This window comes from Tachyglossus aculeatus, chromosome 17, assembly GCF_015852505.1.
Source record: "Tachyglossus aculeatus isolate mTacAcu1 chromosome 17, mTacAcu1.pri, whole genome shotgun sequence".
Classification (NCBI taxonomy): domain Eukaryota; kingdom Metazoa; phylum Chordata; class Mammalia; order Monotremata; family Tachyglossidae; genus Tachyglossus; species Tachyglossus aculeatus.
The window spans coordinates 18,999,966-19,027,274 of NC_052082.1; the positions used below are offsets into that span (position 1 = coordinate 18,999,966).

The 27,309-nt window shown below is 43.4% G+C and overlaps 1 pseudogene; it reads left to right on the top strand.

Annotated features, from left to right (window-relative positions):
* Positions 1-15,083: 15,083 nt before the first annotated feature.
* LOC119939019 lies at positions 15,084-23,645 on the top strand (annotated as a pseudogene).
* The last annotated feature ends 3,664 nt before the right edge of the window (positions 23,646-27,309 follow it).

A 27,309-nucleotide genomic window follows, 5' to 3' on the forward strand; every position in this document is an offset into this window, starting at 1 on the left:
ACCACTCCTTTCTCCTGGAAATGCAATAAATATAATCTTGTTTCTCCTGATATGATTTTCTTCTGACTTTCTCTTATCTCTCATCTTCTCAATCTATCTCTGGCTCTTCCCCTACCGTCCATTGTATAACTGCAGATGTCCCTCCTTTTCTTTTCTCCATCCCTCTTTCTTCTCAATTTACACTCACTCCCTTGTAGAGCTCATTTGCTCCCGTACCTCTATCCGCATGACTCCCAAATCTACTTCGCTAACCCTGAGCTCTCTCCTCAGCAATCCAGTGGAATAAGCAAGGAGTTGGGAGTCAGAGGACCCGGGTTCTAATACAGCTCGGCCACTTGTTCGCTGTGTGACCTTGGGCGAATCACTTCACTTCTCTGTGCCTCAGTTGCCCCATCTGTAAAATGGGGATTAAGACTGTGAGCCCCACGTGGGGCATGGACTGGGTCCAACCTGATTATTCTGTATGTACCCGGCACTTAGTGCCTGTCATGTAGCATTTAGTACAGTGCTCTGCACACAGTAAGTGCTCAATAAATATGATTGAATGAATGAACATAGTAAGCCCTTAATAAATATAAGTTCAAAAAAGATTTAGAAATAATCACATCGCTTTCGGACATCTCTATGTGAATGACCCACTGGCAACTCCAGCTCAGTGTGTCCATTGTTGAACTCTTCATCTTCCCTGGTGAATGCTCTCCTCTACCTCACTTTTCCATCACAGTTGACAACAACAGAGGTGTGGACTAGATATCAGGATTGGTAACTGGTAGAATATTCCTTGATGGAGATGAAGATGATGGACCATTTTGTCTCCAGTTAACTAAACCTGTGAAGTTTGGCCACCAGGTAATAATAATAATAATAATAATAGTACTTGTTAAGCGCTTACTATGCGCCCAGCAATGGGGTAGATAAAAGTGAATCAGGTTGGACACAGTCCACATTAGGCTCACACTCTTGACCCCCATTTTACAGAGGAGGTAACTGAGTCCCAGTGTAGTTAAGTGGCTTGCGGGTCACATAGCAGATATGTGGTAGAGCTGCGTCCTTCTGACTCCCAGTCCCATGGTCTACCCTCTAAACCACACTGCTTCTCTAAAGCTCTAAATCTAAAATCTAAAGTTTAAACCTAAAATATTAATTTAGATCCAGAGTTGATCAAGGTCATATACAGTGAGTAGATTCCCTCACTAGTAGATTGATGCAACAATCAATCAATCAGTCAGTAGTATTTACTGGGCATTTACGTGTGCAGAGCACTGTAATAATAATAATAATAATGGCATTTATTAAGTGCTTACTATGTGCAAAGCACTGTTCTAAGCGCTGGGGAGGTTACAAGGTGATCAGGGTGTCCCACGGGGGGCTCACAGTCTTCATCCCCATTTTACAGATGAGGGAACTGAGGCACGGAGAAGTTAAGTGACTTGCTCAAAGTCACACAGCTAACAATTGGTGGAGCCGGGATTTGAACCCATGACCTCTGACTCCAAAGCCCGGGCTCTTTCCACTGAGCCACGCTGCTTCTCTGGTATTTATTGAGCTCTTACTGTGTGCAGCACATTTTACTAAGCGCTTGGGACATATTTACATATTCTATTTATTTTATTTTGTTAATATGTTTTGTTTTGTTGTCTGTCTCCCCCTTCTAGACTGTGAGCCCACTGTTGGGTAGGGACTGTCTCTATATGTTGCCAACTTGTACTTCCCAAGCACTTAGTACAGTGCTCTGCACACAGTAAGTGCTCAATAAATACGATTGAATGGATGAATGAATTCCCTATCCTGGGTCTTCCCCGTCCAAGATTCTTCTAACAGTAATAATACAAAAGAATAATTGTGGGGTTTAAGTGCTTACAATGTCCCAAGCACTGTACTAAATGCTGGGGTAGATACAACGGGGTAGATACAAGCTAAATCTTCATCTCAAGTGGGACTCACTTTATCAGTAGGAGGCAGAAGAGATATTGAATTTCCATTTCACAGATATGGGAGAAGTTAAGTGACTTTTCCAAGGTCTTGTCTTGTCTGATGCTGTTGTGTCGTCTCCGACCCATAGCTATGTTATGGATGCATCTCTGCCAGAATGTCCCCTCCTCCCAACTCCATCTGTAATCGTTCTCGTGGTGTATCCATAGAGTTTTCTTAGTAAAAATATGGAAGTGGTTTACCACTTGAGTCTCTGCCCTCGACTCTCTCCCAATCGGCAGATGCCCAGCACAGGTGAGTTTTGACCTGTAGCAGATTGTCTTCCATTCATGAAACACTGCCCAAGCTAGGAATGAAATGGATATGCCTCTGCTCGACTCTCCCTCCCGTAATCGAGACCGGTGGAATACTGGAAACTCTCCGGGTGCGAACTGAGAGATGTTTCCAAGGTCAAATAGTAGGTAAGTGGTGGAGCCGGGAATCGAACCCAGGTACTCTGACTCGTAGCACACAGCGTGGCTCAGTGGTCAGGGGTTCAAATCCAGACTCCGCCGATTGTCGGGTGTGTGACTTCGAGCAAGTCACTTAACTTCTTTATGCCTCAGTTACCTCATCTGTAAAATGGTGATTGACTGTGAGCCCCCCGTTGGGCAACCTGATCACCTTGTATCCCCCCAGCGCTTAGAACAGTGCTTTGCACATAGTAAGTGCTTAATAAATGCCATTATTATTATTATTACTAGGTCAAGCTGCTTCTCAACAGTAATGGACAAAAATGGGCAACTAGCTCAGAGGAAATAAGAATGAAAAACGGCATTGAAGGCACTAATTTATATCGTGGTAAAAGAGATGGCAACACCCTTCCCGCCTGGGAAGATAGGTGGGTATTCACCTGAAAAACAGAGCACTGCTGTGCTAGTGTTTTGCACTTCATCATCATCAATCGTATTTATTGAGCGCTTACTATGTGCAGAGCACTGTACTAAGCGCTTGGGAAGTACAAATTGGCAACACTTCTGAATGAACTGAGTACTCAGAAAACATGGAAGGCCAAAACATCTGACTCTGCGTGGATTCGTCACGCAGAAAGATGAGTAAACCAGCAGCCTCCCCTGTATCCACTGCCTCCTTTATAACTTTATTGTTTTAGACTCTTTGGGTACTATTTTACAGGGCGGAGGGCTAGAACCAAAGACCTTGAAGGGATCTCTTCTTGGCCAGATTCTATGATTCTGTAGCTCCGTAACCTGTGGTATAATTCCCACATAATTGCTTACTAGTTAACATGCCTCCGACTTCCTTAACTGGAGATATCAGAATCGTGCTGATTTATCAGATAAGCTTTTTTAGCCTGTGCCGGGTGAGAGTATTTATCCAATCACAAAGCACCCATCTCTGACGATGATGTCCAGTGTGCTGAGTCAGAAGCAACTTAAAACTGCACATCCTTCCTCTGCCCAGAGAACCATATTGAAGGTAAAAGTTCCGATAGGGCTAAAGTGGACAAAATTGCCTGGTGGCAGAGCCCCAATTGATACCGAGGGCAAGAGATCAACCATCGCCTTATATCTTCTTATCTGCCCCTCGGGGCGGCTCTGTGCAAGACACATGACCTCTCTGGCTCTACCTTGATTTCCAAAACTATAACCTGATGATACCCATTCCTCTTTGTCTCACCGGAATACCTGTAAAGACAACAAAACATTTCCCCCAGCACGTGGTAAGTGTTTGGAATCTGATACCCACGGAAGTTGCGCAGGATGAAAATGGCAGTAGGCTCTAGAGGGTTTGGGGTAATTATTAGATGATCGGCTAGTACTGGGCAATTAGAGCAGAGAATTAGGGTTGTTGGAGGGCTGAAGAAGGGCTAAGGAGATTCGTACGCAATAGGACCATGATGGGATATTAGAGGAAAAAGTGAGGGATGTGGAAGGTTGGATATCAAATTGAGCAAAATCACCCAGCCTCTAACATCTCTTTGGAGATAGAGCATTGAGTTGATCCAGTCTGGTGTTACCCATCTTCTTGGAGGCTCCCATTGAGGATTGATAAACCTCCTGTCACTTCAGGATGGATTAAGCGCATAGAGAAACTGATTATAGGGTTAGTGGTTTACTCCTTCTTCTCCTCATCCTCCTAATAATAATCATAATGGCATTTATTAAGCACTTACTATGTGCAAAGCACTGTTCTAAGCCCTGGGGAGGTTACAAGGTGATCAGGCTGTCCCTTGTGGGGCTCACGGTCTTAATCCCCATTTTACAGATGAGGTAACTGAGGCCCAGGGAAGTGAAGTGACTTGCCCAAAGTCACACAGCAGACAAGTGGCAGAGCCGGGATTTGAATCCATGACCTCTGACTCCAAAGCCCGGGCTCTTTCCACTGAGCCACGCTGCTCCTCACCATCATCATAATCAGGAGCAGCATTGGTATTCATTGAGCTCCTACTGTGTGCAAAGCACTATACTAGTCCTTGGGAGAGTACAGTACAACAGTGTTGGCAGTCCCATTCCCTGCCCACAGTGAGCTTACAGTCAAACTCTCTTGTGTCTGCCAATCGTGTTCCCACCGGGGAAGTGGATAAAAATAATAATAATAATGATGGTATTTAAGCGCTTACTATGTGCCGAACACTGTTCTAAGTGCTGAGGGAGATACAAGGTAAGTGGATGTAGCCAGCATGTAGGTGATGAAGGTGGAGTGGGGAGGGATGTGAGCAGCCAACGCACCATAAAGAACAACAGAACTTTTTTTGTAGAATATCCATTCTTACGTCCAAAGTGACCGCAGCACGATACTGATCCTGCTCTGTAGCACGGTGACCCAGCAGGTGGTTGCCTTGGTAACCACATTAATCATTTGCTGTCCACAATAGCCGGCTATTTCTTCAATGATTTCTGTTGTTCTGTGCACCCTGTGGAACATTCTTGGTGGTTCTTTGGTCAGAAATCTTCACCACTGATGGCATAGCCCCAGTAAGCAATCCCCTACATGCAGAGAAAAGTCCTGATGCCCAAATGTCCTGATTCCCAGAGCTGTGCTTGTCACTGGAACAACAGCAAGGTCATACTATCTTTTTTCATTCTAAATGTGGCCTAGTGGATAGAGCACAGGCCTAGGGAGTCAGAAAAACCTGGGTTCTAATCCCAGCCCTGCCACTTGTCAGCTGTGTGACCTTGGGCAGGATACTTAACTTCTCTGGGCCTCAGTTCCCTCATCTGTAAAATGGAAATTAAGACTTATCTTGTATCTACCCCAGCGCTTAGAAGAGTCCTGGCACAGAGTAACCACTTAACAAATACCACCGTTGTTATTTTTACTATTATTATAATGCAAAGCAGTTTTAGGCTCAGGAGGGCAATTGTACATCTGGTACTATTTGGTTTCTCTGAATTTTCTCCAGTTACACTAGCCACCAAATTTCTTTTAATCTGCTATGTATTTCCAGAAGCAACTTTCTGAGATCAGGTCAATGTAATATACTGGGAGCCAGTATCCTTGGTTCTTTGTTTGGGCCCATGACTCACTAAATGAGCCTCCTCGTCTGTCAAAAAGGGCTCTAGTTCATTGTCAGAAGATGAAATAATATAGCTAAGGGCATGTAGTGACGAGGAGAGGAGCTATCAGGCCAGGAAGCAGGAGTCTCTATTATGTTTTACTTTCTAAAAACACAGGAAGCTTCACCAATAGAGCTTGGCATGCAGTATGCTGTAATTACTGAGCAGATGTGGGTTTCTTCAAGATAGTCTTCCTTCTCATGTTGCTTTTAGGGAATGTGATTCAAGGCTGGGACAGATCTGATGTGACACTGGCTAACCTGAGAGTTCTGATGTGCTTCTGGGACTTTTCACGCACACACATACATGGACACACAACTAGGGCCTGAATAATAATAATACTAATAATAATAATGGCATTTATTAAGCGCTTGCTATGTGCAAAGCACTGTTATAAGCGCTGGGGAGGTTACAAGGTGATCAGGTTGTCCCACTGGGGGCTCACAGTCTTCATCCCCATTTTACAGATGAGGTCTCTGAGGACCAGAGAAGTGAAGTGACTTGCCCAAAGTCACACAGCTGACAATTGGCAGAGCTGGGATTCGAACCCATGACCTCTGACTCAAAAGCCCGGGCTCTTTCCACTGAGCCACGCTGCTTCTCCTGTCCCCTGTCACCTCTTGCTGCAGTGTGGCCTAGTGGAAAGAGCTCAGGACTGAGAGTTAAGAGACTTGGGTTTTAGTCTTAGCTCTGCCACTTGCCTACTGAGTGACCTTGGAAAAAATCATTTCTCTGTACCTCAGTTTCCTCATCTGTGTAATGGGGATTCAGTCCTCATCCTCCCCTCCCCGCACCTTAGACTGTTAGCCCCCTCAATCAGAGCCCGGGGATGACTTTCACCATTTCAGTGTGGCAACACTAGAAGCTATTATCTGAGCATAATTAATAATTGGTCTGTGATCAGGTGGGGCAAACGGCGATGCCTCAGCGAAAGCCAATATGAGCCACCTTGAAGGTTAAGGGGGAAATTTAACAAAGTTTAAACTCCCAAATATTTTCCGCCCTTTTAAATTGCAGAGGGTCCCTAATTTCTAGGAGATTTTTTCCCCTGAGAATTAGACTAGCCTAGGCCATGAGTGTTTAGGGAAATTTCCTTTTTGTGACGTTTTCTCTCTTCAGGACCAACTAGAAAACCTTGCCAGTCATGTGGGCCTCTCCCCATCAATCAATCAATTAATCTTATTTGTTGAGAGCTACTAGCCCACTGTTGGGTAGGGACTGTCTCTATATGTTGCCAACTTGTACTTCCCAAGCGCTTAGTACAGTGCTTTGCACACAGTAAGCGCTCAATAAATATGATTGATTGATTGATTGATTGAGTACAATATAACAATTCAACATAGTAGTCATGCTCCTTGCCCACAGTGAGTTTACAGTCTAGAGGGGGAGGCAGGCATGGCTCAGTGGAAAAAGCCCGGGCTTTGGAGTCAGAGGTCATGGGTTCAAATCCCGGCTCTGCCAATTGTCAGTTGTGTGACTTTGGGCAAGTCACTTCACTTCTCTGGGCCTCAGTTACCTCATCTGTAAAATGGGGATTAAGACTGTGAGCCTCCCGTGGGACAACCTGATCACCTTGTAACCTCCCCAGAGCTTAGAACAGTGCTTTGCACATAGTAAGTACATAATAAATGCCATTATTATTATTATTATAAATAGATAAATTCATTAAAGAAACCAGGTTAACAACCTGAAATCAATGCTATCAGTAAGGAAGCAAAATCAATCAATAAAGCAAAATCATTGGTATTTATTGAGCATTTACTGTTGTTTTGTTGTCTGTCTCCCCCTTCTAGACTGTGAGCCCGCTGTTGGGTAGGGACCGTCTCTGTATGTTGCCGACTTGTACTTCCCAAGTGCTTAGTACAGTGCTCTGCACACAGTAAGTGCTCAATAAATACGATTGAATGAATGAATGAATGAACAGAGCACTGTGCTAAGAGTTTGGGACAATAGACTAAAATAGAGTTGATAGACATGTTCCCTATTCAAAAGGAGCTTACAGCCCAGAGTGGGAGGCAGATATTAAAATAAAATATGGATATGCACATTTGTCCTGTGAGGCTGAGGGTGGGATGAATAAACAGTACAAATCTGAGTGCAAAGAATGACAAAGAAGGGAGAGGGAATAGGGGAAATGAGAGCTTAGTTGGGGGAGGCCTCTTGGAGGAGATGTGATTTTAATCATTTGTTCATTCAATCGTATTTATTGAACGCTTACTGTGTGCAGAGCACTGTACTAAGCTCTTGGGAAGTACAAGTCGGCAACATATAGAGACGGTCCCTACCCAATAATGGGCTCAGGCTTTGAAAGTGGGGAGAGTAATTATTTGTCCACTCTGAAGGAGGAGGGAGTTCCAGGTCAGAGGTAGGACGTGGGTGAGGGGTCAGAGATGAGACAGATGAGATAAAGGTACAGTGAGTAGGCTGGCAAGCCAAGTGAGTATGCTGGGTTTTAGTAGGAAATCAGAGAGGTAGTGTAGGAGGGGGAAAGGTGATTGAGTGATTTAGAGCTAATCATCAGGAGTTTCTGTTGATGTGGAGGTGGCTGGCTAACCACTGGAGGTTCTTGAGGAGTGGGGAAACATGGAGGGAATTTTATTTTTGGAAAATGGTCCCGGTAGCGGAGTGAAGTATCAATTGGAGTGGGGAGAGACAAGACACAGGGAGGTCAGCAAGGAGGCCGATGCAGTATCAAGGAGGGCTATGATGAGTGCTTGGATCAATGTAGTTTGAATGAAGAGAAAAGGGTGGATTTTAGATTTTAGTGGTGTTTTGAATGTAGAACCGATGGGATTTGGTGGAAGATTGACTATGTGGGTTGAGTGAGGGAGAAGATTTGAGCTTAATTTTTTTAATGGAATTTGTTAAACATTCACCCCGTGTCCAACACTCTTCTAGGTACTGGGGTAGATAGAAGTTTATCAGGTTGGACACAGCCCCTGTCCCACATTGGGCTCACAGTCTAAATTGGAGGGAGGAGGATTTAATTCCCATTGTACAGATGAAGTAACGAAGGCACAGAGAACTTAAGTGACTTGTCCAAGTTCACACAGCAAGCAATTGGCTGAACCAGACTAAGAACCCAGGTCCTCTGACTCTGAAGCCCATGCTCTTTCCACTAGGTCATGCTGCCATTTAGATGGCAAGGTTACAGGCATTGTGAGACTGGGAGGATAATATCAATCAATCAATCAATCATATTTATTGAGTGCTTACTGTGTGCAGAGCACTGTACTAGGCGCTTGGGAAGTACAAGTTGGCAACATATAGAGACAGTCCCTACCCAACAGTGGGCTCACAGTCTAGAATGGGGGCTCACAGTCACAGTTTAATAATAATAATGATGGCATTTGTTAAGTGCTTACTATGTGCAAAGCACTGTTCTAAGTGCTGGGGAGGATACAAGGGGATCAGGTTGTCCCACATGGGGCTCACAGTCTTAATCCCCATTTTCCAGATGAGGTAACTGAGGCACAGAGAAGCTAAATGCCTTGCCCAAGGTCACACAGGTGACAATTGGCGGAGCCGGGATTAGAACCCATGACCTCTGATTCCCAAGCCCTGGCTCTTTCCACTGAGCCACACTGCTTCTCTATGGTGGTGCTGTCTGTAGTGATGGAAAAGTCAAGGGGAGGATGGGGGGTTTGGGTGGGAAGATGAGGAGTTCTGTGCTTGACATGTTAAGTTTTTGGTGGTGGGACACCCAAGCAGAGATATCCTGAAGGCAGGAGGAAATGCGATACCGAAGAGAAGGAGAGAGGTCAGGATTGGAGATGTAGATTTGGGAATTATCCATGAACAGATGGTAGTTAAAGCTGTGGGAGTGAATGAGTTCTCCGAGGGAATGCATGTAGATGGAGAATAGTAAGGGACACAAACCTGAACCTTGAAGGACTTCCATAGTTAAAGGGTGGACATATTCACACATAGACCTCATATCAAACAAAACTCAGCATTCCCCTATCTCCCTGTTCCCCACCCTGTAACATTTAGGTACACATCTTTATTCTCAGTTGTTTCCCCTACCTGTAATTTATTTTAATGTCTGCCTTTCCCATTAGACATTGAGGACCTGGATTGGGTTTACTTACTCTATTGTCCTCTCCCCAGCAGTTAGTACTATGTTATGCACTCAGTAAGTGCTCAATAAATACCACTGATTGATTACAGGGTTTTTTTTTAACACAGCAGGGGCTGACAGAGAGAAATCTGTTTATCTTATCTTTTAATTAACCTCTAATTAGCAGTAATCTCCTCTAGCATATGTAAGGGAGTCCTAGACCAGATTTATCACTTACCTGGCACCCAGTGGAAACTGGAGTGATATCACTTTGGAATGCGGAGGGACAGACCGGTTCATCGTAGGATTTTCACCGTCCGTGTGACTGCTCTTCTATCTCGAACTAAAACCCAGTACTTAGGGCTGGGAGGGGGAAAGGAGAGCACAAGTATTCCTGAAAAGATAGAAATCCTAATGTTGCCAAAGGTGGAAGGTGGAAGTCTTAATTGTAGTATGGCCTTCCATTAGTTCTATCTCCGAACCAAAAGTATTCTTCAGTTCCAAAATCTAGAAAGTCTGTAACTCAAAATTAATCGCATAGTTCTTTTTTGCTCCATATTATTGACCAAAACTCCAGGGGCTGAAGCTCTCAGAAACCATAGTCTAGTTTCTTGTAATATGGATAACATTAAGATAATAACAAACACAACTAGCTGGCAACACCGAAATATGAACACATGTCCACCCTTCCCTGATGTGGTGGTTTCACAGATTTCTGTCTTTATCATCCAGGTGCCTTCTCCTACCCTGACCTCTAGGTCACACCTTTCTGACTGTCTGGAGCACCCAAATCCAAATCCAATTCCAAATCCACTAAATCACAGCTGTGTCCATCTTCAAAGCCCTTCTCTAATCCCATTCCCCCAGAAGCTTTTCCTTGATTAACTTCTGCTCTTCCCAGTTTTTACCACTCCTCACCTCTCTAACTCTTCAGCATTTCTGTTCCCATTACACAACCAACCACAAAACTTTTGGACTTGTCTTCAGTGATCTTTAGTGGTCTATTCCTTAAACTCTAGCTACTTACATGCACATCCCCTTTCCCTTTCCCTCCTATCTGTAAATGATTTTAGTGTCTGTCTCACCTACTAGACTGCAAGTTCCTCAAGGGCAGAGATCACCTCTCCTAGTTCCACTCTATTCTTCCAAGGCCTTAGTGCAGAGCTCTGCACCCAGTATTTATTAATTCAATTTCATGTATAAAGCACGTACTGTGTGCAAAGCACTGTTCTAAGCACTTGGGAGAATAAAACAACAAACAGACACATTCCCTGCCCACAACCAGCTCACAGTAGGTGCTCAATAAGAGTCTCTGATTGATTGGCTAGGCTGTCTTGTTTTCAGGCCCAAACTTCAGAATTTGCCACTCTGAGCAAAGCAATTTTTCTTGAAAGTGTTAATAGGGGATCATTCACTCTGCTTTGGATCCTAATCCAAATATAATCAGCAAGTGGTACTGAATTGGTTTCCTTTACTCTCTGGAGAAAAACATTTCCCTCAGCAGTGATGGCTGCTGGAAAGCTAATCAGGAGGATGAATCAAGAGGAACAGGAATGTGGTGTTGTATGTGACATTCGTAGACGGCCTGCCACCTTGGAGCCCAGGCAGTTTATTTCTCACAACAAAACAAACTTTAAAACCAAATGAAAAAAAGGTAAGGGAAGAGCAGAATTGTCACGAAGTAAGGCTGGCAACATGCAGTTTTGTCCTCCCCTTCACTCCCCACTTAGAGCGTTTCTTAAAAATATATATAGATGTCGATAGATATATATCCTTAGCCCCACATCACTTATTTACTTATCTAAAAATTATTTATTCATAATAATGTTTGTCTTCCCCTCTGGACTGTAAGCTCGTTATGGGCAGGGAACATAACTTCTAATTCTGTTTTATTATACTCTCCCAAGCATTTAGTACAGTACTCTGTACCTAGTAAGTGCTCAGTACATACCATTTACTTATTGATTGATTGTCAGACCCTGGACTAAGATTCGAGCTAATCAGGTTGGAAACGGTCCGTGTCTAACGTGAGGTTCACAGTCTTAATCCCCATTTTACAGTTGAGGAAACTGAGGTACAGAGAAGAAGTTAAGTCACACAGCAGACACGCGGCAAAGCTGGGAATAGAACCCTGACCCTCTTATTCCCAAGCCCATGCACTTTCCATTAGGCCACGCTGCTTCTTATTGTACTGTACTGTCCCAAGCACTTAGTACAGTGATTTGCCCATGGTAAGGGCTCAATAATACCATTGAATGATTGATTAAATAGTATATATACTATCTATATATAGGTAGTGTGATTGATCTAGACAGTTATGTATACTATCTACATGTTTTGAAATGTTTTGACAGTACATACATTGAAAATATATATTTTGTCTGTTTTATGTGTGTAGTGTATTGAAATGCCATTTTTAGTCTCAAGAACTCAATTTCTCCTTTTCCCTCCATAGGTAGTCTTTCTAGAAAGCAAGAGCAACTTTTTATTGAAAATGGACCACAGCCCACAATTTTTTTTTATGGTATTTGTTAAGGGCTTAGTATGTGCCAGGCACTGTATTAAGCACTGAGGTAGATACAAGCTGTTCAGGTTGGACACAGTCCATGTCCCACTCAGGGCTCACGGTCTTAATCTCCATTTTGTAGATTAGGCAATTGAGGCACAGAGAAGTGATGTGACTCGTCCAAGGCCACACAGGAGACAGGTAGCGGAGCTGGGATTAAAAGACAGGTCCTTCTCATTTCCAAATAGAGAATATGGTCCAGAGAACATTCACAGATGGTTTCTGTTGTGTAAGGTTGGAAAGTACATGCTTACATGCTTATATAAGCACATAATAATAATAATAATAATAACAATGTTGGCATTTGTTAAGCACTTACTATGTGCAAAGCACTGTTCTAAGCGCTGGGGGGGATACACAGTGATCAGGTTGTCCCACGTGGGGCTCACAGTCTTAATCCTCATTTTACAGATGAGGTAACTGAGGCTCAGAGAAGTTAAGTGACTTGCCCAAGGTCACACAGCAGACATGTGGCGGAGACAGGATTCGAACCCATGACCTCCGACTCCAAAGCCCGTGCTCTTTCCACTGAGCCACGCTGCTTCTCTAAAGCATGTATGTATGTGTATGTGTGCAATATATAAATATATATATACACACACTCAATATCTGCATATGATGGTTTTATCTCGACTTCCACCCTTATCTTTCTACTTATCTCCCTTTCCTTAAAGATAAAGCCAGTTTGAATGAAGGGTGAGCATCTCCTTCCTTCACCTTTTCCGATGAAATGCTAGAATAAGAAGATTCCTATTCTGTGAGTCATCTGGGTCAGAGTACCTTCTCTCCACATGTGTAAGGAACACTAGTGACTTATTGGCTAATTAGGTTTGCAGTTTTATAATTATGGCTTATATGAGCTTGAAGTGCAATTCTCTTCCAAGAAGTCAGTCCATTCCCCAGGATATTTTTAGGAACTATTAGGAAGGCAAGCAATAGGTTCTGAAGAAAAAAACTGGAATTCATTCAATCATATTTATTGAGCGCTTAACATATACAGAAGGTCCCTACCCACCTCTAGACTGTGAGCCCGCTGTTGGGTAGGGACCATCTCTATATGTTGCCAGCTTGTACTTCCCAAGTGCTTAGTACAGTGCTCTGCACACAGTAAGCGCTCAATAAATACGATTGAATGAATGAATGAGAAGAATGTAAGATGCCTGCTGCTGCTAATATTAGATCCTCCCCATCTCTCTTCCTCCTTCTCTCCCCAGTCTTGGTTTTGGGAGGGTTTGGGAACAATAGTAATAGTAATAGTCCTAGTCGTATTTATTGAGCACCCCCTTGACACACTGAATTGAAATAGGTGCTTGGGAAGTACAGAACAAAGTAGAAGCATGTTTTCTGACCTGCAAGGAGCTTGCACTCTAACAGGGGAGACAAATATAAATCAACTGACAATGTAAGGCTGTGCCTATCACCAGTCAGTATTGAGAGAAAAAGAGAGAGAGAGAGAGTAAGTGAAAGAGAGAGAGAGAGATTCAGAGAGTCCACATAATGGCTTGTAGGATGGTTATACAAGGTGAGAACAGAATTCCCAAATATGGACTCCCTTTCCCTTGATTTTACACAATTTGCCTTCCGGTTCTAGCAACTTCTTGGGCAGAGCCCTGGAGGCAACATTAGATAGCCAGGGGACCAAGAATGCTCAGAGTCACTGCTTGAAGATCTCTGTTTAGGTGTAGGCACATATAGATCATTCAGAGAGTGGTAATAATAATATAATAATGTCTGGGAACTCACCGTGCTTTCAAATACAGTCTCTTGTTCCACAAGATTTTGATGAAAGAAGAAGCAGAGGTGTGATTTTTCTCATTTTACAGATGAGGCATTTGAGGTCCAGAGGGGTTCAGTAACTTCCCCGTGGTCTCACAATCAATGGCAGGCCCTGGTTGTGTCCCAAGCCTTTCTCCCTCTGCGGCCTTTAAGATGAGGTCTGAAAAGCAAAGCCTGCTTCTACAAGAGGAATGAGAATCCCTTGACTTGTAAGGTAAGGTCTCAACATCTTTGCCAACCTGAATGAAAACACAAGCCCGCTGAGAGTCCAGTTTAAACCTCTAAATACCTGGGTGTTTTGCTTCCCTTCTCTCATTGTCCCCCACTTTTCCCCTTCCTTTCTATTCCTCTGATAATGTATTAAGGATAAAAACTAGGGATGAATACAGTTTTAACCTCCTTCTACAAGTGTGCTCTTTTTAATCTAGCATACTTATAGGAGAGATTAAAGCTGCATTCATTCAATTGTATTTATTAATCATAGTGGTATTTGTTAAGCGCTAACTATGTGCCAAACACTGTTCTAAGCGCTGGGATAGATACAAACTAATCAGGTTGTCCCATGTGGGGCTCACAGTCTTAATCCCCCGTTTTCAGATGAGGGAACTGAGGCACAGAGAAGTGAAGTGACTTGCCCAAAGTCACACAGCCAAGCAGGGATTAGAACCCACGACCTCTGACTCCCAAGCCTGTGCTCTTTCCACTAAGCCATGCTGCTTCTCTATTTACTGAGTACTTACTGTGTGCATAGCACTGTACTAAGTGCTTGGGAGAGTACAATCCAACAATAAACAGACAGATTCCCTGCCCACACCAAGCTTACAGTACATTTTTTAACTGACATGGAAGGGAGCAACTGATTAATTGACTATCTCGCTCTTCTCCTATGAAGTTAACTGAGCATCTTCCTGAGAGAAGCGCTTCGTACAGTGCTCTACACACAGTAAGCACTCAATAAATTGATTACTGAGTGCTTGATTGATTGACGGAGGAGAGGTATCATCTTGCCAATAGTCCCTGGTTGGGCTTTGGTATTTCTGGCGTTGAGCAGAGATCTTAGAAGCTGGCTACTACAAAGAAGTGTCAGAGTGCCGAGATAAGGGACCAAATCTAATTTCCACTTGTGATTCTTTCCCAGTGCTTAATACAGTGCTCTGTACACAGAGAGCGCTTAATAAATACCCGTACTACTATGTGCCTTTCCCACAGACTCACAGCCGAGAAGATTCGGAAATCGGAAGGTCTGGCTTCTGCTTGCCCTTCTGACTTGCTTATACCAGTGACAACTAAAGAACGGGATTCACGATATTCCCAGCCTCACCTTTGGCTTTGGCCACAGTTCATGGTTTGCAGACCAAAGTCATCAAACGGCTACGTGAAGGATAGTCGGGACTCATTTTAATACTCAGATGAAAGCTTGGGAGACTTGGCGGATTCAAATAAGAGTTTCCATGTCAGTCCTCTCTCCTGATTCAAAAACCAGATGGGTTGGTTCATGGGATCTGCCTGCTATGGACTCGGAGCTCAGCACATCTGTGCAGTGACATCAGGGAAGAATTTGCTCAGTGGGAAATACATGGGCAAGTCTAGCTCTAAAACCATCATTTGTAAGCCCCGTGCAGCAGAAACTTGCTTGTGAGTTACTGATCTTCCACCCATTGCTCTCACCTTTCCCCTTGGAAGCAATTCCCCACTTAGGTCTGCCAAAAGACCTGCTTCAAAGCCCTTCTAAAAAAATCACCCCATCCGTCCAAGAGACCTTCCTGGATGTAGAGAAGCAGTGTGGCCAAGTGAATAGAGTAATAAATATTACTAATTACTAATTATAAAAAAATAGTGTAATAAATATTACTCTATTTTATTTGTACATGTTTATTCTAATTATTTTATTTTGTTAATATGTTTTGTTTTGTTCTCTGTCTCCCCCTTCTAGATTGTGAGCCCACTGTTGGGTAGGGACCGTCTCTATATGTTGCCAACTTGTACTTCCCAAGCGCTTAGTGCAGTGCTCTGCACACAGTAAGCGCTCAATAAATACAACTGAATGAATGAATGAATGAGTGAATGAATAGAGGATAGCCCTGGGTTCTAATCCCAGCTCCACCACTTGTCTGCTGTGTGACCTTGGGCAAATCACTTCTCTGTGCCTCAGTTACCTCATCTGTAAAATGGGGATTGAGAGAGGGACTCCTATCCACCCCAGCATATATCCATCTTTTGCTTAGTACAGTGCCTGGCACACACAGTAAGTGCTTAACAAATACCACAATTATTATTATCATTGTTGTTATTAGTTAGTCTTTGTGATCCTGAGCACTTCAATTTTTTCCCCCTCTAAGACATTCCCTTGGCTCGTGACGCAGCCCTAAAGTATGGAAGTGAAAGCTGAAGTTCAGGATAAATATCTTCTACGTGGTCTCGGAACAGGGCAGGCCCGGAACTGGAATTAAAACTCAACAATTCCGGACTCCTAACCGTAGTCTTTTTTCTCAGGATGGGACCTTGTTCCTTTGTCACCAGATGTAAGTGGTGAGTCACTCGGATGAGAAACTTAACAGACAAGGACTGGGAAGGAGCCGAGGCAGGGGTGGAGTCGGGCAGTTATATGATCAAGTTTATCAATCAGTCAATCAATGGTATTTACTGAGCGCTTACAGTGAGCAGAGCACTGTACCTAAGAGTTTGGGAGGGTACAATAAAATAGAGGTAGAAGACATGATCTCTGCCCACAAGGAGCTTGCAATCTTGCTGAATTGTACTTTCCAAGCGCTTAGTACAGTGCTTGGCACACAGTAAGCACTGAATAAATACGAATGAAAGATTGAATGAGTTGTGGCCGAGGTGGAGATTAAAATAAATCACAGAGAGGGGAAAGGGCAGAATAGAGGTATAGGTACATTGGGCAGCAGTGTGGCTTACTGGAAAGAGCACGGGCTTGGGATTTAGAGGACACGGGTTCTAATCCTGGCTCTTTCACTTGTCTGCTGTGTGACCTTGGGCAAGCCACTTAACTTCTCTGTGCCTCAGTTACCTCATCTGGAAAATGGGGATTAAGTCTGTGGGCCCCGCGTGGGACAACCTGATTACCTTATACCTACTCCAGTGCTTAGAACAATGCTGGACACATAGAAAGCACTTAATAAATACCATCATCATTATTATTAAGTGCTAGTTGGATTTATCAGGGTCAGTGGGTTGGAGTGGATGGAGGAAGATACACTCCTAACATAATTTGAGGATTTGACGTCAGTCAGTGAGGTGAATCTGAGCAGTCATTTCTTGTGCCAGAAATGAAGAAGAAAAGAGCAGGTCTCTGTGCTTCTCAAGGCTGAACCATTTATTATTAGATATTGTATCTCTGCAAGATACACACTACTCACCATTGGCTTTAAAGCCCTCAATCACCCTGCCCCCTCCTACCTCACCTCACTACTCTCCTGTTGCAACCCAGCCCGCACACTTCACTCCTCAATTGCTGACCTTCTCACTGTACTTTGATCTCGTCTATCTCGCCGCCAACTTCTCGCCCACATCCTGCCTCTGGCCTGGAATGCCCTTCCCTCCTCAAATCCGACGGACAACTATTCTCCCCGCCTTCAAAGCCTTACTGAAGTCACGTATCCTCCAAGAGGCCTTCCCCTGACTAATTATTCATCCTTCCTCCCAGCCCCAAAGCACTTATGTACATATCTGTAATTTATTTATTGATATTAATGTGCTAAGCGCTTAGTACAGTGCTCAGTAAGTGCTCAGTAAATAAGATTGAATTAATCTCTACCTCCCCCTCTAGACTGTAAGCTCACTGTGGACAGGGAATGTACCTCTTGTATTGTTATATTGTACTCTTCCAAGTGCTTAGTACAGTGCTGTGCACACAGTAAATTCTCAGTACATAATAATAATAATGGTATTTGTTAAGCACTTACTATGTGCAAAGCACTGTTCTAAGCTCTGGGGGGATACAAGGTGATCAGGTTGTCCCACGTGGGGCTCACAGTCTTAATCCCCGTTTTACAGATGAGGGAACTGAGACACAGAGAAGTTAATTGACTTGCCCAAAGTCACACAGCTGACAATTGGCAGAGCTGGGATTTGAACTCATGACCTCTGACTCCAAAACCCATGCTCTTTCCAGTGAGCCACGCTGCTTCTCTACATATGACTGACTGACTGACAAATGCACAAGAGTATTTATGGACTTCCATGAGAATTATCATGTTTTCAAAATGCAATCCATGATCAACAGCGTGGCTCAGTGGAAAGAGCATGGGCTTTGGAGTCAGAGGTCATGGGTTCAAATCCCAGCTCTGCCAATTGTCAGCTGGGTGACTTTGGGCAAGTCACTTCACTTCTCTGTGCCTCAGTTCCCTCATCTGTCAAATGGGGTTGAAGACTGTGAGCCCCCCGTGGGACAACCTGATCACTTTGTAACCTCCCCAGCACTTAGAACAGTGCTTTGCACATAGTAAGTGCTTAATAAATGCCATTATTATTATTAGTATTTTTATCAACATTTCTTAAGTTTTCAACAAACAATTCTGCTTGATTAAAAACGTGTCATGTGTTAAGGTGGTATGGCGGAGTGGAAAAGCAGAAGACGGGGAACCAGAGTACTCAGATTCTAATCATTTAGAGTGTAAGATCCTTGTGGGTAGGGAATGTACCGCTTCACTCTTTAGCCCTTCCCAAGTTCATAATACAGTGTACAGTCCCCAGGTGGGTATTCAATAAATGCAGTAGCGAGGCTCTTCCTCCTCCTTGTCCCCCCTTTCTTCTCCTCCTTTTAATAATGATGGTATTTGCCAAGTGCTTACTCTGTGCCAAGCACTCTTCTAAGCATTGGGGTAGATACAAGGAAATTAGGTTGCCCCACGTGGGGCTCACAGTCATAATCGTCGCACCTTCTGTCCTATGTTGCAGTCCTGCCTAAAGCTGATCATTTAGCTCCCGAGTACTGACTCTAGTAGCACTCCTCCCGAGGGGAAGAAAGAGAAGCAACGGAGAGCCTATAGTGATTTACTATATTTTGAAGAATGTGGGAAAGTTATTTTTGGCTCTGATACGGCCAGTAGGTCTAGTCTTAAGAATGAGGATAACCAGATATAATTGTTGACAGGAAGAGACTGTAACAAGCTGCTGAATTTACAATTTGCTTTTCTTTCTAAGTACCCGGCATGGGTGGGAAGTTGTAGTTCGAAACTTGGATGCTAATGAGCACGGAGGAAAGGTGAAGGATTGGCCTCCAGATTTCAGCTCAGCTTCGGGAAAGGGAAAGACTGAGTAGCTGAGTGTAATGTTTGATGGGAAACTTTTACAAGTTCCCTTGTCACACTCAGAAATTACCCTTGGTAATAATAACAATAATGATGGTATTTGTTAAGCTCTTACTATGTGCCAAGCACTGTTCTAAGCGCTGGGGGAGATGGAAAGTTATCAGGTTGTCTCACATGGGGCTCACACTCAGTCCCCATTTTACAGATGAGATAACAGAGGCACAGAGAAGTTGTGACTTGCCCGACGTCACACAGCTGACAAGAGGCAGAGCCGGAATTAAAACCCACGACCTCTGGCTTCCAAGCCCATGCTCTTTCCATTGAGTCATGCTGCTTCTCCACAGCTACGCTGCTTCTCCACAGATCTGACTCTGAATTTGGACTCAGTTTCTCACTCAAGGAATGGAATTTTCCTACCCTTGGCATTAGACCCGGAAGTGTTAATCAATGAAATCCTGTCATTGATTTCAAAGTGCAGAATCTTTCTTCCTGGACTGTCAAATGAACCAATTCTTAATCTTCCCGACAAGTCACGGTTGAGATTACACAGAAGTCAGTGGTGTGTAATACCCAATGGTGCATAATACATAGGTGCATACGTACATATACTTCTCAGGACACATTCTACCCCTTGAGCACTTTGATACTGACTACTGACTATTTCCCCCGATCCCTCATCTATTTTAAGGTCTGTCTTCCCACCGTAGGCCGTAAACTCCTTGTGGGCCTTGTAGTTTTATTCTACTTATGTCAGTTAGTTTAGCTTCTTGTACTGGCTAATTTCAGAGCACTTGGCCCTGTCTGTCAGAGGATGAGATCTGAAATGAGGCCTCCCAGCAGGGCAGGGGAAGAAAGGTGGGGAAAGGGAAGAGGGGTTAAGGTATTTAATAGTGGAAACCCTCATAACACACCTGAACTTGATCAGACCAGCGAGCGGAGCAAAGAAATGCCTTCCAAATTCTTTAGGGTGATACATAATCGAAAACATTTAACATGCACACCGAAAAGCCAAGTTAGAAGTAAAATTAAGGCATCTAGAGAGGTGTGAGATCTAAAACCAGAGCCAAGTTAGAAAAGCGTCAGCCATTGAAATGGCCAAATTAAACAAGACAGAACTCAGCCTAACCTACTCCTCTGGGTGCTCATAAACCCACACTTGAGAAGCCTTGAAAGTTAAGTTAGTTCCAATTGGGTCCTATTTAACTTGGCCCTCAACAGGGCGAACCCTATAGCAGCTTGGCTCTGGTTGCAGATATTACACCTTAAAACAGTCGACATTCTGCCTCGACTTTCCTCTCTTAGTACATACAGGATGGTTTTAATCAGCTCTGTCCTAATAATGTAAAACATACGTTATTAGGCCCAGTTAATATGAAAGACAAATAATCAAGCCAAAAAGATAAAATTTTCCGACAAAAATGGATTTCATTGACAAGCTCATATCATGTTTTTTTCTGATCCATGTGTTCGTCCAGGGGTAAAATTGACTTTATTCTAAATTTGGTCCGATATCTAAGCCACTGTACAATGGTTTATACTAAAATCTGTCTGTTCCAAACACACTGACACCCTATACTGTGGATGGATGCTTTCTCTGCATCTGGAGAAGCATTATTGTTTCTGCCCAAAGGGTTCTGAGGAAAGGAAGAGACACTTTATTCAAGGATACTTCCTGAAATGAGGTGCAAAGACGTCTGACAGCAAACAGTGGCTGCTTTAAGCTGACTCTCCTCAATCCTCTCTTCAGGGTAAGAATGATTAGGGTCATACTATTAAGCAGAAATGGAGACATCAGATGCTTGAATGATTTGCCAGAGGTCAAGTGTTTTGACCCATAGCTTGCTACCTTTGAAGAAAATTTGCTATTTCTTTGTTACTTGATGATACAGTCATTTAAAGGAAAGAATCAATCAAAATCCTTGCTCCACCAATTGTCAGCTGTGTGACTTCAGGCAAGTCACTTCACTTCACTTAACTTCTCTGTGCCTCAGTTACCTCATCTGTAAAATGGCGATTAAGCCTGGGAGCCACCTGTGGGACAACCTGATCACCCTGTAACCTCTCCAGTGCTTAGAACAGTGCTTTGCATATAGTAAGTGCTTAATAAATGCCATCATTATTATTATTATTACTGACATTATTATGGAAGATGTCAGGTTCTGAGGATAGTCAGGTTAAAGCAAAAGAATTAGAAATTAAATTAAATGAATCAGGTTTTTGTATAGCCACTTTTAATAAAATTTTCCCTCTTACCCACCCAAGAATTCCTTTCCTTTCTTCATACTTCCCCAGTGCCAATATTAGTGAATAAGAAAAATAATAAAAGTGAGGTTTTTTTAAAAAAACCTAAATACCTTATTGGAAATGTGATATGTGTTTGTAGGGATGCCCTATAAATCATATAGCTTGGGGTATATTTTTAGGCTGTCAGTGTGTTTCTCACTGTGGGTCGCCACTTGTTCATTCAGTTCAATCAATGAATCAATAACATTAATTGAGCACTTACTGTACTTACTTACGGTACTGCTTGAGAAGCAGCGTGGCTTAGTGGAAAAAGCCCAGGCTTGGGAGTCAGAGGTCATGGCTCTGCCACTTGTCAGCTGTGTGACTTTGGGCAAGTTGCTTAACTTCTCTGTGCCTCAGTTACCTCCTGTAAAATGGGGATTAAGACTGTGAGTCCCATGTGGCACAACCTGATTGCCTTGTATCTACCCCAGCACTTCGAACAGTGCTTCTCACATAGTAAATGCTTAACAAAATACCATTATTATTATTATTATTATTATGCTAACTGCTTGGGAGAATACAAAGCAATAGAGCATTTATCATTTCATCTGCCTTCAGTCACTCAACAATGTTTACTGAGCACCAACGTTTGGTGTATCATTGATAAAGTGGGATGTTACCCTGCAGGATATTTAGATAGAACAAACTCAAGTATAGATTTTTCTGTTTTCCGTTTTTCTCTTCCACTTCTTATGAAGTGGAAAATGTTCTCTTTTCCTACTTCCTACCCTTCTTAGGAATCCTAAACTGAGAAGGAAAAACAGAAGAAATCAGCGATTTTGAGAAGTTCACTGAGGGAATGGATGACATTGGGAGTAGTGAGGAAGAGGAGGAAGAAGGCAGCCTGGAAGGTTCTGGTGAAGAAGAATCCGATGTTGAAAAGTGAGAAGGGTGCCTCCAAAGTCAAGAAAGACAAAGATGATGGGGCAGTGATGACTTTCTCCGGTGCCAAAGTGGCAGAGGAAATGGAGAAAGGGAGAGCTGTGAAGAACCAAATAGCGCTATGAGACCTGCTTTTGGAAGGAAGAATTAAATTTCAGAAGGCCCTGCTCACCACCAACAAGCTTCCACAGCCAGATACGTTCCCCATATTCAAGGACAAGGGAGGATCAGAGTTTGCCAGCATCCTGAAAAACAGTCACAAGTCACTTAAAGCATTATTGAGGTCTCTGGTGGATCTCCAGGATGAACTTCTTTACCAGCATCCAGACACGAGGCGCCTGGTGAATGGGGCAAAACCCAAGGCAGAGAGTGAGGAGGAAATTCCAGTGAAGAGGAGGAGGAATTGCTTGCAGAAGAGGGGCAGCAGCAGCAGCGGAGGAAAGGGCCACCTAAGCGGAAGCTAGAGATGAGTGACTACCCTGACTTCATGGCAAAATGCTTTGCTGACTTCACATCCTATTAGATGTGTAACCGGATGCTGCAACAATGGCACAACGAAACAAAATTGGCTTCTGGCAGGCTGGGAAAGGATTTTGGAGCCTTTGAGCCCTCAATCCTGACTCAGATCATATTCTGATGGACAAAGAGAGATTACTTTGGCAGACGCAGACTAAGTGCTCTTTGTACCATGTTCTCGGCAAGGCCATGAGAAACAACATGGCTCAGTGGAAAGAGCCCGGGCTTTGGAGTCAGAGGTCATGGGTTCAAATCCTGACTCCACCAATTGTCAGCTGAGTGACTTTGGGCAAGTCACTTCGCTTCTCTGGGCCTCAGTTACCTCTTCTGGAAAATGGGGATTAAGACTGTGACCCCCCCGTGAGACAACCTGATCACCTTGTAACCTCCCCAGTGCTTAGAACAGTGCTTTGAACATAGTAAGCACTTAATAAATGCCATTAAAAAAAAAGGCCGATCCAGAAATCCAGCCTATTCCTGACAGTGTGCCAGGACAGCAGGAGAGTTTGCCTCAGGCTCCAGCTAATGCTCATTTGAAGGACCTGGATGAAGAGATCTTTGATGATGATGACTTTTACCACCAGCTTCTGCGAGAACTTATAGAACAGATGACTGGTTCCTTGGATCTGAATGATCAAGTGGCCATGGGCAGGCAATGGCTGACTACTCTGAAGTTACAGAGTAAAATTCACAAGAAAGTGGATAGGAAAGCCACTTTCCAGTATCATGTCCTTAGTAAACTGCTGAGCTTCATGGCACCTACTGACCCCACTACAGTGAACGATGTAGTACAGTGAATGATGTTTAGGGTTTAGTGTGCTGTGGCTCTCTTCCTCCCTTCAAAGCCCTACCGAGAGCTCACCTCCTCCAAGAGGCCTTCCCAGACTGAGCCCCCTTTTTCCTCTCCTCCTCCCCATCCCCCTGTCCTACCTCCTTCCCTTTTCCACAGCACCTGTACATATTTGTACAGATTTATTATTCTATTTATTTATTTGTACATATTTACTATTCTATTAATTTTGTTAATGATGTGCATATAGCTTTAATTCTGTCTGTTCTGATGATTTTGCCACCTGTCTCCACATTTTGTTTTGTTGTCTGTCTCCCCCTTCTAGACTTTGAGCCCGTTGTTGGGTAGGGACCGTCTCCATGTGTTGCTGACTAGTACTTCGCAAGTGCTTAGTACAGTGCTCTGCACACAGTAAGCACTCAATAAATACAACTGAATGAATGAATGAATATAGCTTTAATTATGTGTGTTCTGATGATTTTGACACCTGTCTCCACATTCTGTTTTGTAGTCTGTCTCCCCCTTCTAGACTGTGAGCCTGTTGTTGGGTAGGGACCATCTCCATGTGTTGCCGACTTGTACTTCCCAAGCACTTAGTACAGTGCTCAATAAATATGATTGAATGAATGAATGAATGAATGAATTTTGACACTTATCCTATCTCGCCTGGATTTCTGTGTCAGCCTCCTTGCTGACCTCCCAGCCATCTGTCTCTCCCCCACTACAGTCCATACTTCATTCTGCTACCTGGATCAATTTTCTACAAAAACATTCAGTCCGTGTTTCCCCACTCTTCAAGAACCTCCAGTGGTTGCCCATCCACCTCTGCATCAAACAGAAACTCCTTACCATTGGCTTTAAAGCACTTAATCACCTTGCCCCCTCCTACCTCAACTTGCTAATTTCCTACTATAATTCAGTCCGGCCACTTCGCTCCTTACTCCTCAAAGATCTCCAGTCATTGCCTATCAACCTTTGCATCAAGTAAAAACTCCTCACTCTCAGCTTCAAGGCTGTCCATCACCTCGCCCCCTCCTACCTCACCTCCCTTCTCTCCTTCTTCAGCCCAGCCCTCATGCTCTGCTCCTCTGCCGCTAACCTCCTCACTGTTCCTTATTCTCGAATGTCCTGCCATCAACCCTTGGCCCACATCCTACCTCTGGCCCGGAATGCCCTTCCTCCACACATCCGCCAAACTAGCTTTCTCCCTCCCCTCTAAGCCCTACTGAGAGCTCACCTCCTCCAGGAGGTCTTCCCAGACAGAGACCCCCCTTTTTCCTTTCCTCCTCCCCTCCCCATCACCCCCCCTCCCCATCACTCCCCTCCCTCTGCCCTACCCTCTTCTGCTCCCAACAGCACTTGTATATATTTGTACATATTTATTACTCTTTTTATTTTATTTGAACACATTTATTACTCTATTTATTTTATTTGTACATATTTATTACTCTATTTTATTTGTACATATTTACTACTCCATTTTATTTGAACATATTTATTACTCTATTTTATCAATGATGTGTATATAGTTATACTTCTATTTATTGTAATGGTATTGACACCTATCTACTTGTTTTATTGTCTGTCTTCCCCTTCTAGACTGTGAGCCCATTGTTGGGAAGGGACCGTCTCTATATGTTGCCAATTTGTACTTCCCAAGCACTTAGTACAGTGCTCTGTACACAGTAAGAACTCAATAAATACGATTGAATGAATGAATGAAGGAATGAATGAAAGAAAGCCCTTGAAGGACGCAATGTACCAAAAATCCACAATCGATCAAATCAATCATACTTATTCGGTGTTTACGCTATTCAGAACGCTGTCCTTAGCTCTTAGAAGAATACAGTAAAGTTGGTAGACATGATTCCTGCCCTCAAGGAGCTTAAAATTTAGCCAGGAAGATGGTTTCTAAAATGTTACAAAGAAGAAGAAGTAAATCATATTGCTTCACTGGCATGAACATTGTGTTCCTATGCAGTGAGGTGGGGAAGTGAATACCAAGTGTTTAGTAGAGGCGGTAGTGCTGAAATGTCAGTATAGGGGGAAATAGGGTGGGAAGATGAAAGATTAGACCAAGAGACATTTGGAATTCCAGGAAGAGTTAATTCACTTCAAGGAGATGGCTTATTTTCCACACATCATCTCATATTATCAGACTCTTTTTCCCTTTGGTTTAAGATTTCCTCACACTTCCCTCATTCATGGAAATCCAGACTAGACATATTTTTTCCCCTTTAACGGTGATAAATGAAATACCAAATACAGCGAAGTAGACCAAGGAATGTGGAGGCTATGTGGAATGATGAAAAAGAAGGGAGAAAATTTGAGGATGGAAAACCAACTTCTGCTCCTTTAATTGTTTTGGCATGAAGGGATCAAATAGCAATCTCTCAGGCCTGCAAATTTCAGTGTGCCAGAAGACTGCTACTTGGCTGCTGGACTGATTTTGCAGAATCCACATATTTCGGGGTGAGACTCAAAATAGAAACAGCAAGTGTCTGCCCTTATACTTGAAATAACTGAAGGTGTTCTTGAGCTTTTTCATTGGATTGTGTCACAAGGTTAAAGACTTCTACTAAGATTGCGGTGAATGATATAAACGTCTGCAGAACTACCCATTTCTTTCACAAGCCAGGCCAGATACCCCTGAGACCCTACCAACTGACATTTGACAGTGAAAGATTTTGTGGTGTCATTTGTTTCGGTTACTAAGACCAAGCATTTTATCACACGTGCTTTCTTTGTTTTTATGGATTTCATAGACAATTTTTTATATTTAGAAGCAAACCTATAGAAAAACGGCACAGATTATGCTGTCGATAGACTTTCCACAATTTAGTCTAACGACACAGTTAAAATGCATTATAGCGTCATTGTTCAGTATACTCTCCCTCACTTCAAAGCTATACTGCAGGCACATCTCCTCCAAGAGGCCTTCCCTGACTAAGCCTTCTTTCCTTTTCTCCCACTCCCTTCTGCCTCTCTCTGACTTACTCCTTTATTCATCTCCCACCCCAGGCCCATAGCACTTACGTACGTATCTGTAATCTATTTATTTATATTAATGTCTGTATCCCCCTCTAGGCTGTAAACTGGTTGTGTGGTCAACTTTCTGCAGCCTGCCTTCCCTTTTCCCTCAACATCTTTCTTAGGTCCTGTATGGGTCTTGGGTTTGAATCAGATTTATTGAGTGTTTACTGTGTGCAGAGCACTGTACTAAGCACTTGGGAGAGTACAATGTAACAGAGTTGATAGAATCCAGGTCCCCTAACTCCCAGGACCATGCTCTTTCCATGCGGCATGCTTCTCAGAGCCCACAAATTCCAACCCATTGTGGTGAGTGTGAAACTGTCAGTGGGAGGGGAGTTCTTATAGGGACTAGGCTATCATTGGTGAAGGCTTCTGACCGAAGAACCATTTAGGCATATCCATGTGGTGAACAAGATCAGCAAAAATACAGAAAATACCTGGCAAAAACCGCAGTGGCTTCTGAGGTGACTGCTTGCCTGTTGGACTATAGCACTGAAGGACGTGGTCAGTAAATAGCCGGCCCAATCTTTCAGGTCTTCAAGTGGGGTTTGGATGTAAGTGAAGCATGCACTTTCCGATGGGCCGTGTGCTGCCCACTTGATTGGTACAACCAATGTCCCAAGTGCAAATAGGATTTG